General features: G+C 34.1%; 1 non-coding gene across 1 annotated transcript; it reads right to left on the minus strand.

Annotated features, from left to right (window-relative positions):
• Positions 1–1487: 1487 nt before the first annotated feature.
• On the minus strand, positions 1488–1594 carry LOC128291080 (small nucleolar RNA R71). Its single transcript, XR_008280856.1, has one exon. It is a non-coding gene; the product is annotated as a small nucleolar RNA R71 (small nucleolar RNA).
• Positions 1595–11684: the final 10090 nt, after the last annotated feature.

An 11684-nucleotide genomic window follows, 5' to 3' on the forward strand; every position in this document is an offset into this window, starting at 1 on the left:
TATGAACTAAACCCCCTAAATACCTAAGGGGAATGAAACCTAAGATGAATCTTGTTATTATTATCTGAATTGTATGATAAATATTTGACTTGTTCTTAATTATGTGTTCTTAATTCTTGTTTTAATATTCCCGGATATTGATTCAAGTTAATGCACTTATTTAGAGGAGCAAAAGTCTCTGTTTAAGAGTAAATTTATCGTAATTAAGCGGAGTTGATTGCACGCCTAGAGATAGGGAGACACGATTTTTCTGGATTAGGTTGAAACCTAATAAGGGAGTCCATAGATCGAGTTAATGCAACACTAGGGTGTTAATTAGAAAGAGATTTCAATTAATCAACCTAGGGTTAGACATTATTAGCCTCGAGAGAGATAATAATATAACTTAGGGATTTCTACGGATCAAGTCAAATGAATAAATCGTCTGATTCAGAGTCAAATAACAAGTGAAGTCTAGATGGATTTTTCCTTGGGTATTGTCTTAATCAATCGAGTTTTTCCAAAAGTTTTTCCCCAATTTTCTCTCTGTGCACCCTTAGTTTAGTTAATTAGTTTATATAAACAAATCCCTTAATTTTTACGCTAGATAATAAAAAGAAAGTAATTACTAGTACTCTTGGTTCCTTTGGGTTCGACAATCCGGTCTTGCTAAAGCTATACTACTGTTCGATAGGTACACTTGCCTTCATCGTGATAATAGTTAGTTTCAAGAATAATTAATTATAAATTTTTAAAACCTGTCGCGAAAATCACGTATCAAGTTTTTGGCACCGTTGCCGGGGAACTACGATATTAGGAACACTCGATTTTTATTACTTTAGCCATTTTACTTTATTTGCAATTTAAATTTTTATTTTCTTTTCTAATTTTCTCTTTTATTCGCTTCTAACAGGTTTTTCTAGTTTATGACCAGAAGAAACCCGTCAGAACCATTACTTTTTTATAGTGAGATCGATTGCACAACTCACAAAAATCGAAGAGAAATAAGGCGAAGCTTAAGATACACAGAGGAAGAGCAAGAGGATGATATTCAAACCACAACCGAGGAGATGGCTGAAAATCAAGAAAATTCGCTACCTCCTGCGGTTGCTGCTGATCCAGTAAATCACAATCATGCTCCACGTACTATGTATGATTATGCTAAACTGAATTTAAAAGGAACTAAGTCCAGTATAGTTAGGCCTACTATTGCTGCAAATAATTTTGAACTGAAACCTAATACGATTCAAATGATACAGCAATTTGTTCAGTTTGACGGTTTGCAGGATGGGGATCCAAACAATCACTTTGCAAATTTTCTAGAGTTTTGCGACACATTTAAAATCAATGGCGTTTTTGACGATACCATAGACCTTCGGTTATTTTCCTTTTCATTAAGGAATAAGGCTAAACAGTGGTTGAACTCGTTACCACGAGGGCCAATCACTACTTGGGAACAAATGACTGAAAAGTTTTTACTAAAATATTTTCCGCAGGCTAAAACGGCTAAATTAAGGAATGATATCTCTTCTTTTGTGTAGATAGATCTAAAAACACTCTATGATGCATAGGAGAGATACAAGGATCTTTTGAGAAGGTGCCCTCACCATAGGTTACCACTCTGGCTACAAGTTCAAACTTTTCACAATGGCCTGAATCCTTCAACTAGACAGATGGTTGACGTAGCCGCTGGTGAGACTATCAATAATAAGACACCTGAGGATGCTTATGAACTTATAGAAGAGATGTCACTGAATAATTATCAGTGGAAAGTCATGAGGACAAAGCCAACGAAAGCAGCTGGGGTTTTTAACGTCGATTCGACCACTATGCTCTCTAATCAGGTAGAACTTTTGAATAGAAAATTTGACGATTTTCTTGGTTCTTCATAGGATCACCCAGTAATGCAATGCAGTGCAAGTGAAGGAGGAACGAGCAATTCAAAATACCCACCTTATGGCCACAACATGGAAAATGAGCAATTAAATTATATGGGTAATAATCCTCGACCTCAAAATAATCCCTATAGCAACACTTACAATGCAGGATGGAGGAACCATCCAAATTTCTCATGGGGAGGCCAAGGAAATCAAAGAACACCACCACCTCCAGGCTTCCAACAACCACCTTACCAAGAAGAGAAAAAGCTGAACCTTGAGGAGATGCTAACAAAATTCATCTTGGTGTCAGAAACTCTTTTTCAGAATACTGAGAAAACACTTAAGAATCAACAAGCGTCGATCCAAGGGCTCGAAACTCAGATAGGCCAGTTTGCTAAATTGATATCTGAACGACCACAAGGTAGCCTACCGAGTAACACTGAATCTAACCCAAGAGAGCAGCTCAATGAGATTACCATTCAAGATGAGGAAGGGTTAGTTGCACCTGAACCAGAACCGAGGCAAGAAACTGTGGTAAGTAAAGGTAAAGGTGAGGTGGACCACAATGACCAAAAACAAGTAAGTAAAGAGTACAAACCAAGTGTACCATACCCCAATGTGACAAGGAAAGAGCATTCAGACGAAAAATTAGGTAAATTCCTTAAACTTTTAAAGAAATTATATATTAACTTACCGTTAATTGCGGCTCTTTCGCAGATGCCGAACGCAGTCAAATTTTTAAAGGAGCTTTTAGCAAATAAACAGAAGTTAGACGAGGCGTCACATGTGGAGATGAATGCAGTTTGCTCAGCCATTCTACAGAATAAGCTGGCCAAAAAATTGAAAGATCCAGAGAGTTTTAGGGTTCCTTGTTTAATTGGTAGCTTAGATGTTAAAAATGCCTTGGCTGATTTAGGGGCTAGTATCAATGTCATGTCTTACAAAATGTTTAAGCAACTAGGTCTTGGGAAACCCAAACAAACTAGGATAAGCATTCAATTAGTAGATAAAACAATCAGATTTCCTAGGGGTATTATTGAAGATGTACTCGTTAAAATTGACAAATTTATATTCCCAGTTGATTTCATTATTCTAGACATAGAGGAGGATAGTAACGTGCCTTTAATTTTAGGAAGGCCTTTTTTAGCAACTGCTAGAACGATAATTGATGTTGGTACAGGTGAACTCACACTTCGTGTGGGTGATGAAACAATCACTCTTCAAGCTCGTAATTTAAGTAGCACCTCAAAAATCAAGGTGATTGCATAAATCATACTACTAGTGAGTAGAGCCAATAGATAACCATTTTCATGGTGTCACTCCGTAAAGTGACCGTAAAGTCTTTATCTAGCCAAACCTCCTCAGATCCCTTTTAAATTCGTCATTTCCTCCATTAGGCCAATTTCATTCTCTTTAACTAACCCGACAAAGTAACTCCCTCTGTACTCCACATTTTATAAACATACATTCTATACACAACATTACACTCAATTTTATAACGTGGAGTACACCACATATCAATACAATGATACATAATATCCAATATCATACTTGTAGACATTTATGTATTAACACAACCTTATGCATGTATAACTTTCTCATTCACCATAATCATATATAGAGCAGACATACAAGTAGAACATGCAAGCAACACAACAATAAGCAAACACCTAAAGGTGGAGTAAAAAAAACTCACCTGCTATCCTTCGTCCTCGCCAGCTTAGCTTTTCCAAATGCTAGAGCCTCTCTCGTCCTGACAGCTAAGAATGACAACCCATACACTAATTAAATCAGAGGTATTAAAAACCCAAAATCTAGTATCATTTTCAAAGATTTCAAAAATCCTTACTTCTTTTTTTATCGAATTCACTAATAAAAAGAAATTAAAAAGCTTACCAGCTCATCAGATTCATTAGTTTCCAGACTTAAACTTCCCAATCACTACACCATGTAAAGATTTCCTCAACTTTCTCTTATTCAGAGCAACTAAAGAAGATGATGTAGAAAAGAAGAAAATAAAAACAAAGAATTCTTCCTGCAGAGTAATCCTCCTCATACGTATATATGACCTCTTTCACGCACGGTCACCAAAGTCCTAATTAAGGCATCCATCTCTAATCATTTTGTTTCCCATTAAGGAACCAATCGGTTCTAACATAACTAAACTAGGACTGAAACCTTAACTATTTACCATTTAGCCCTTAAAATTTCTAGATTTTTTAGTAGAGTCCATCAAACTTACTATTTATTTCAATTAACTCCCAAACCTTCCTTAATTTCTGGACCTTAATGAAAATCGAGTGTGACAACCGGTATTATATTAGTTGAACATTCAGATCTGTTGACTTTTATATTTATCATTTCACCATCTACACTTTGCAGTCATATTCTCTTCTTTTTACAATTGATCACAACATTGTGAAGAGTTAATCAATCCATACCGAGGATTATATCAAATTCATTAAATGAAAATAACATCAGATTAGTCAAAAACTCTCGATCCTAAATTTTCACTAGACAATTCATACAAATTTTATTGACAATTACACTTTGGCCTAATGGGTTGATTACCCGAACATTAAAAATTTTCAATCCTATTGGTATGTTTCTTTTCGTTACTAATGAATTGAAAATGTATGAATTAGTTGATCCAGGGTTAATCAATATATGCACAAATATATCAAATAAAGAGAATGCACCAAGAATAACATCGAAAGTAGTAACCTTCTCTCTGGCCCGAATAACATAAGCTTTAGCAGGTGTACGAGCTTCTGACCTCATCGATGTATCTCTTGTTCCAACTCATTGATACAAGCACTACTACTAGTTCTTAGTTTCTACCCCTCTATGGAGTTGACACCAACTTCTCAACTTGCTTAATACTAGCATTAGCTTTACTTGGACAATCTTTCATGAAATGATCAGTCTACGCTCTTCGAAATGATTTTTACCATAGTGCTCACAAAATGCTTTACTCATGTTCCGAACACTTTCCTCATTAGCCACTAATGTAGCTTAAGGCCGTTGATAGCTCTGTCCTGACATTTCTTTTCTTAGATTTCCTGTAAGAGTGGAAGAATGAATTCGAAGGTCTTTTATCTTTTTGGATGGATGTGTCAGAAAAGATTTGGCTATATTACGCTTTTTGATATCCCGACTTCTTGACTTAGCTTGTTTCGTTTCATTTCTCATATCTTCCATTTTTTAGGCTCGCTCAGACAAAACAACAAACTCTTTTAGTTTTAATTCCCATACAAGCATACGAATATCTTCATTCAATCCCCATTCGAAATGAGTACACATTTCTAATTCGGTAAATATGAGCTCTTTTTACTAAGGTGATCAAACTCGCGCTCATATTCAACTACTGACATGTCCTCCTTTTCTAGATATAATTGTCTGATGTATTTCTTTTTAAACTCGGCCTGAAAGAATTCCCAATTTACTCGATCTCTCGAGGTCACAAATGTTAGAGTTATCCACCGTTGATATGCTTCTTTTTTAAGCAGAGATACTACTCATCTCAAAAAATTCTCAAAAGTACATAACAATTCATCGAGGACTCTCATGTTATTCTATAATCAATACTCGGCTTTCGTGGGATCATCATCTTTCTTGCCTTTAAACTTATTCACTCCATATTTTCCTTTAAACCACAAAAGGTATTACCGAGGGAGGAGGGGGTTTATGTTGCTGAGAAGCTAAAGGGGCAGCTCTCATTTATTGTGTGAACCACTGGTTCATCATTTGCAAGAAGGCATCTTTTGCCTCATTCCCTAGCCTTTGCGGAACGAGCAAGCTTTAGGCGGCTCTCTGATTGGAAGTGAGGGTATTATGTTCAACCTCATTAGATACGGTTCGATTAGATTTAACTAACATGGTTTATATATATAGGAAAACAAAGTCAATTCAAATTAGAATGCATCACATCACCACAGACTATTGTGGCATGTATTTCTAGACTTTACACGCGCTACATTTCAATCATAGAATCAACTAAAGTATATATCTAATACCGTTACATGTAACACCCCTTGCTTGACTCGGTTGTCATGTTCGAGCTACGAAATTTAACATTCATTACCGGAGCAACCACATGTCAATTAGATGACATACAAATATTTACACATGTAATCAAGTGTTAATCATATTGAAATTATGTTAAATAATCATTTTCGGGACTTATACAAGCTTACAAAAGCTCTTGTTTTAACCCCAAGTACAAAACAGGGCCAAATTACAAAGTTTTAAAAATTTAGGGCCGACGTCGTGATGCCATCTCTTCCATGTTGTGACGTCTCCAAAGTAGTAAGTCACATCACGACCTTATGCCATTTGACATCGCGACATTACTCACTATCGGTCAACATTGCAATAAGGGAGGTTGGTCGTCGAGATAAGGCCTCTGTTTTTTATTTTTTATTTTGCAAAAATGCATAATTTGGTACCTATGCCAATGTTTTCAACCAAACCTTTCAATATTCACACTCAATGGCCACTTCCATTTGATTCAAAACATGCCAAACAAGTTCAAACATCCAAGTTAAATTTCTTATCAAGACATTAATTATTTATACATCAATTAAACCTAAACATTTCAATGTCATTAGGGCATACCAACCATTATTCAACTATATATCTTTACCTATGTCATACTGTATTGAAACATGCTATTTCACCTTAACTTAATACACTTATGTGTTGGAAAAAATCCAGTTTGAAAATGGTTTCCTTACACAATGAAAAATTAAAAATTTAAAAATCAACCTGGTTTATGATATTTATAACAATAAACTATAGACTAAAATCGTATCTATGTTTCCGACAGACAAATCATTATTGTTCTTGGTTTTCAACCAAACGATCTTCTTCGTTATTCTCGTACCACAAACTACTTCGAGTGTGGGTTCGAACTAATTGAATCAAATTAAAAAACTACAAATTCTTTTTCTTTTATGTGGAAAGAAAATTTCTCTTCTTAAATAGAAATCAACAAAATAATTATTCCAAAAAATATATTTAATTCTAAGAGAATAAAAGTCTCTCTATTTTTAGGGAGAATAACAATATCTTGAAGTTGGGTTTTTAACTCTACCAGTGTCAGCTATTATAGGAAGAGAAGGTAGAACCCTTGTTAAATTATAGAATTTTATTTCAACTAGAAAAATGAACTCCTTATCTAATTAGGAGTATAAGTGATGGCAACCCTAGTTAATATTAACCAGGGTTAGCCGTCCACCTTATTAACATAAGGGGTTTTTAGGCCTCTTCCATATCGGTTCCAATTACAAGTACTTATCGAGCTTTTAAACCAATATTTTATAATCTAATCTAATCCAATATTTATTTTTCTATTTTCTAAAATAAAATTGGCCTTGCAAGAAAGTATTCACCAGTACTTCAGTGAACTGGGAAGTTTGCCAAAGGGGGTTCACCAAAAGAGTATATTAGTAAGGAGGTCGCCAAGCATTTTGACGTTGTTGTATACACCAAAAGACATGGTAAGAGGGTTTTCCAATGTGTTTGGTGAGCTAGGTTTGCCAGGTAAGTTCCTAAATAGGGGTTCACCGATCAAATATTGAGTTAGACTCGAATTAGAAAATAAAGATTTAGTGTCGGATACTTTACGTGCAAGTAACATATTTCCTAAGTCAAGTCGGGTATCCTAAAATTTCTAGGACACTTAGGTCTATAAATACATCCTTAATTTATGAGAATTCTCTCATATAATATTTTGTCATCAAAGTCTCTGTTCTAAGTCAAGTTCATAGCACCCAAGGTAAGTCTTTGTAAAATATCATGAACAGATGAAAAGAACACTTGTGATTTCTCTCTATTCACAAAATGGCTAGAACATTTCCCAAACTTCTGTAAAATATCATTAACTACCCTAGCTTGATGTACATCCACCTCCTAAAATAGTAAGAGATTGTTTGCAAAAAATAAATGAGAGATACTAGGCCCATCATCTGATAAACATATTGAACACCATTTACCATCGACCATAGCTTGCTGAATACAATACCCTAACCTTTCCATACATAAAACAAACAAATATAAAGATAGAGGATCACCCTGTCTTACTCCTCTTATTCGTTTATATTCACTCGTCTAATCTCTATTCCAAGAGATTTGCATAGATAATCCCGTAAAAAAATTCATAATCAATGTTATTAATTCTCCTAGTAGATTTACATATCTCAAAGTTTCCTTAAGAAAATCCCATTGAATTCAGTCGTATGTCTTCTCGAGAACAATATTAATAGCCATCCATTTCAGGTTTCCTCATATCTGACCTCATTAAGTGAATCACCTTTTGAGCAACCAAAATATTATTAATAATAGACTGCCCAGTCACATACTTCAATCGCTTCACATCCGTTTTGGTAATAATTTTGTATGCCATTGAACACTAACTGATGGGTCGAAACTAAGTCAAAGTTTTGGGTCTCTCCACCTTTGAAAGTAAAACAATAACCATTTTGTTGATTGTCGGCTCTAATTGTTTGCCCCCAAATGCGTCGGCCACCATTTTATACACATATTCTCCCACTATATCCAACTGGCTCTGATAAAATTTTGCATGGATACCATCTAAACTCGGTGCTTTTAAAGGTGCCATAGAATCAAGTGCTGACTTTACTTCCTCTTTTGTCACCATCGACCTCAAAGCCTCCTTAAACCCTAAAGGTAGTTCAGTAAAAAACTTGTAATCAGGTACGCTATTAGAACCATGTTCATCATTTGAGTATAACTCCTAGAAAAAAAGAACCACTTCATTCTTCAAACAATCCTCCTCAAAACACCATTCCCCATTACTTAGTCTCAACCCCTCAATTTTAATGTATTTTTTGTGTTACTGCCTGGTTATGAAAAAGTTTCGTATTTCGGTCCCCATCAACAACTCAATCATATCTCGATCTCTATTTCCATAACAATTTCTCCAAGACAAGAACCCACTCCAATTTAGTATTTAGTTTCACCTCTAGTTTTTGTAAGTTTTTAGTTCCTTTACTCTCTATAGCCTTTTGGACACATTTCAAACACCCACTTAGTTTACGTTTTCTTTTTAAAATGTCTCCAAACACTATTTTATTCCTCTCATTGGCATTCTTTGAAAACCAATCAACGTTTTCACTCACTAATTCATTATTCTTCCAAACTATTGGAAAAACATTATTCCATTTCAAATTTCATATTACCCTATCAAGCCTCTCTAACATTGTACCACATTGCCAAGTAAATCTTAGACCAATAAACTTCATATCAAATAATCCATTGTCAAATAGAAAATTTTGGAAATACCCACAACCATGCTTCATGTTTTTCCTGGTTCCTTCATACTTTTCATCCGATAACATTGTATTCTGGTCTCCCACTAACATTCAGGGATCCTCCATATCACTAGCTAAACTACTCAACTGTTCCCACAAATTTCTCCTTACGCCTTGTTTAGGGCTACCATAAACCACTGCAAAAAAGAAGGTATTAGCCATCCCCTTTTCTTCAACTTCATATGTATGAATTGTAAATGATTTTTTTATAATTTCTACCGTGTAAACCCATTCCAAAACAACCATATTCAGTCAGAAAACCCTGTCGCCTCAATTTGATGTGAAAACTTGAAACTCATTTTCTTAATTACCAAATCCGCTTTGTCCCCAATCACTCGAGATTCCAACAAAGCCACAAAATCAAGCCTGTCATCCCTCATATATTCCTTCAAACAACGATTAAACCTAAGGTGTGCGTACTCTTGGCAATTACAAACAAATATAAAATTATTCATATAAAATAAATAGATGCACTCACCATTAATTTTGCAATGAACTACCTCTAGGCTCTACACTTTCTGCAGTTTCCTCTCCAACACTACTATTATAAGTAACTTTGTCATCAACCACCGTATCTATTGACGCAATCATTGTACTTATAGTTACATCCACTGCTACCAACCCATGAGGCTGCCCATCAATCCCAACCTTCTCTAAGTCCGGCAAAACGGCCTTCGATGATCCATCCACTAGTCACGACTATCTCTGGTGCACATCGTCCTAACAACAACCTCTATTGACTTGGATTTTCAATTACAACTGTAATGCCCCAAAATTTGAATGTTTATTTGTGGGATGCTATAGTAATTAAGTCTCTGTATCTATGTTTGTAACACCCCCTACCTGCATCCATCATCGGAACAGGGTACGGGGCATTACCGGAGCTTATCGAATCATTATTAATTAGGGGAAAAAGTAAAACAAAGTAAAACAAAGTAAACATGTAATATGTAATAAATCCATATAACATGGTAATTAACTTACTGCTTCTCTATATTCAACATAATTTTGCAAATCATAATTATTCAAATTGATCATGAGCCCTAATACCTATTCTTATCACATTGTTAGTCATATAATTCATATAAATATCAAGAAACACGTATGGGCTCAACTTTCATTAAATTTCTCATATGCATATACTTTTACACATCATTTATTCACATAACTTATAACAATCATATCTATGTATTTTAAATACGCTTTCATAACAATTATTCTTGATTTCAGACTATCTCACATTGGAGCTTTGCTCATCAAATCATTTGAAATACTATCTTTATACAAATAGTACACTTAAGTTACAAAATTCTATAATTATGAATGAACACATTTATAAAATATATTCCATGTTCATTTATCATAGTCTCATGTCTCCATATATCAAATATATAACTATCATTTTCTTATGTTTTAGATAAATACATATAACCATACATAGGCATGCCATTCACTATTTCTTCCTGTCTATCACAATTTCAAATGACAGATTCATGTGAATGAGCTCAATAATAACCATGAAAATACTTACCACATTCTTTCACACATGTTCCACTTGTAACATATATATATATTTGGCTTGACATTTACTAAGCAATATCGGATATTCATTTATTAGGCAATATGAAATATTCAAATTATTTTTAACATATATAACATTTAATTCAAACATGAATTTATAACAATTTTCATTTTAACAAAGTTTAATATTTACCCAATATAATCGAGCATGTGATCAATTTATGCATAAGTCCCTCACATATTTTCCTCTTTCTCCTCTCCATTCCACATCCTTAATAAATAGAACACGCTTATATGTAACATTATCTATAATTTCACTATTTACTTATATTTATATTCCAAAGCTGTCCATCAGTGTCATAGTAACTAAATTATTTTTAACTTAAGCTATGGAGCTTCAAATTAAGATCCGCTAATTTTCCTGAAACTAGACTTAAATATCTTCTTACCATAAAATTTTCAGAATTTTTGGTTAGCCAATAAGTACAGTTTATTCTTTAAAGTCACCATTGTTCTTCTATTTGATAGTTCCAACCTTTCTTCACTAAAAATTAATTTTCTCCTCGTACAGGATTTGAATAATGTTCCTGTTTGTTTCTCTTGAAAGTAGACCCATTCATGACTCTAAAAATATAAATTTAAGCCCCTAATTATTTTTTTTTTCAATTTTTGATGATTTTCCAAAACCAGAATAAGGGAACCCGAAATCATTCTGACCTTGTCTCACAAAATTTATTATATCTCATGATTTACAATTCCATTGCTTACATAGTTTCTTCTATAAGAAACTAGACTCAATAAAATTTAATTTAATATTTTATTCATCCTCTCATTCGATTTCTACAATTTTTGGTGATTTTTCAAATTTAGACTACTGTTGCTGTCCAAAACAGTTTTAATGCAAAATGTTGATTTCCATTTTACCCCAAATTTCACAATTGATACAATTCAGTCCTTGCTCAATTAACCC

Source organism: Gossypium arboreum, chromosome 3, assembly GCF_025698485.1.
Source record: "Gossypium arboreum isolate Shixiya-1 chromosome 3, ASM2569848v2, whole genome shotgun sequence".
NCBI classification, from domain to species: domain Eukaryota; kingdom Viridiplantae; phylum Streptophyta; class Magnoliopsida; order Malvales; family Malvaceae; genus Gossypium; species Gossypium arboreum.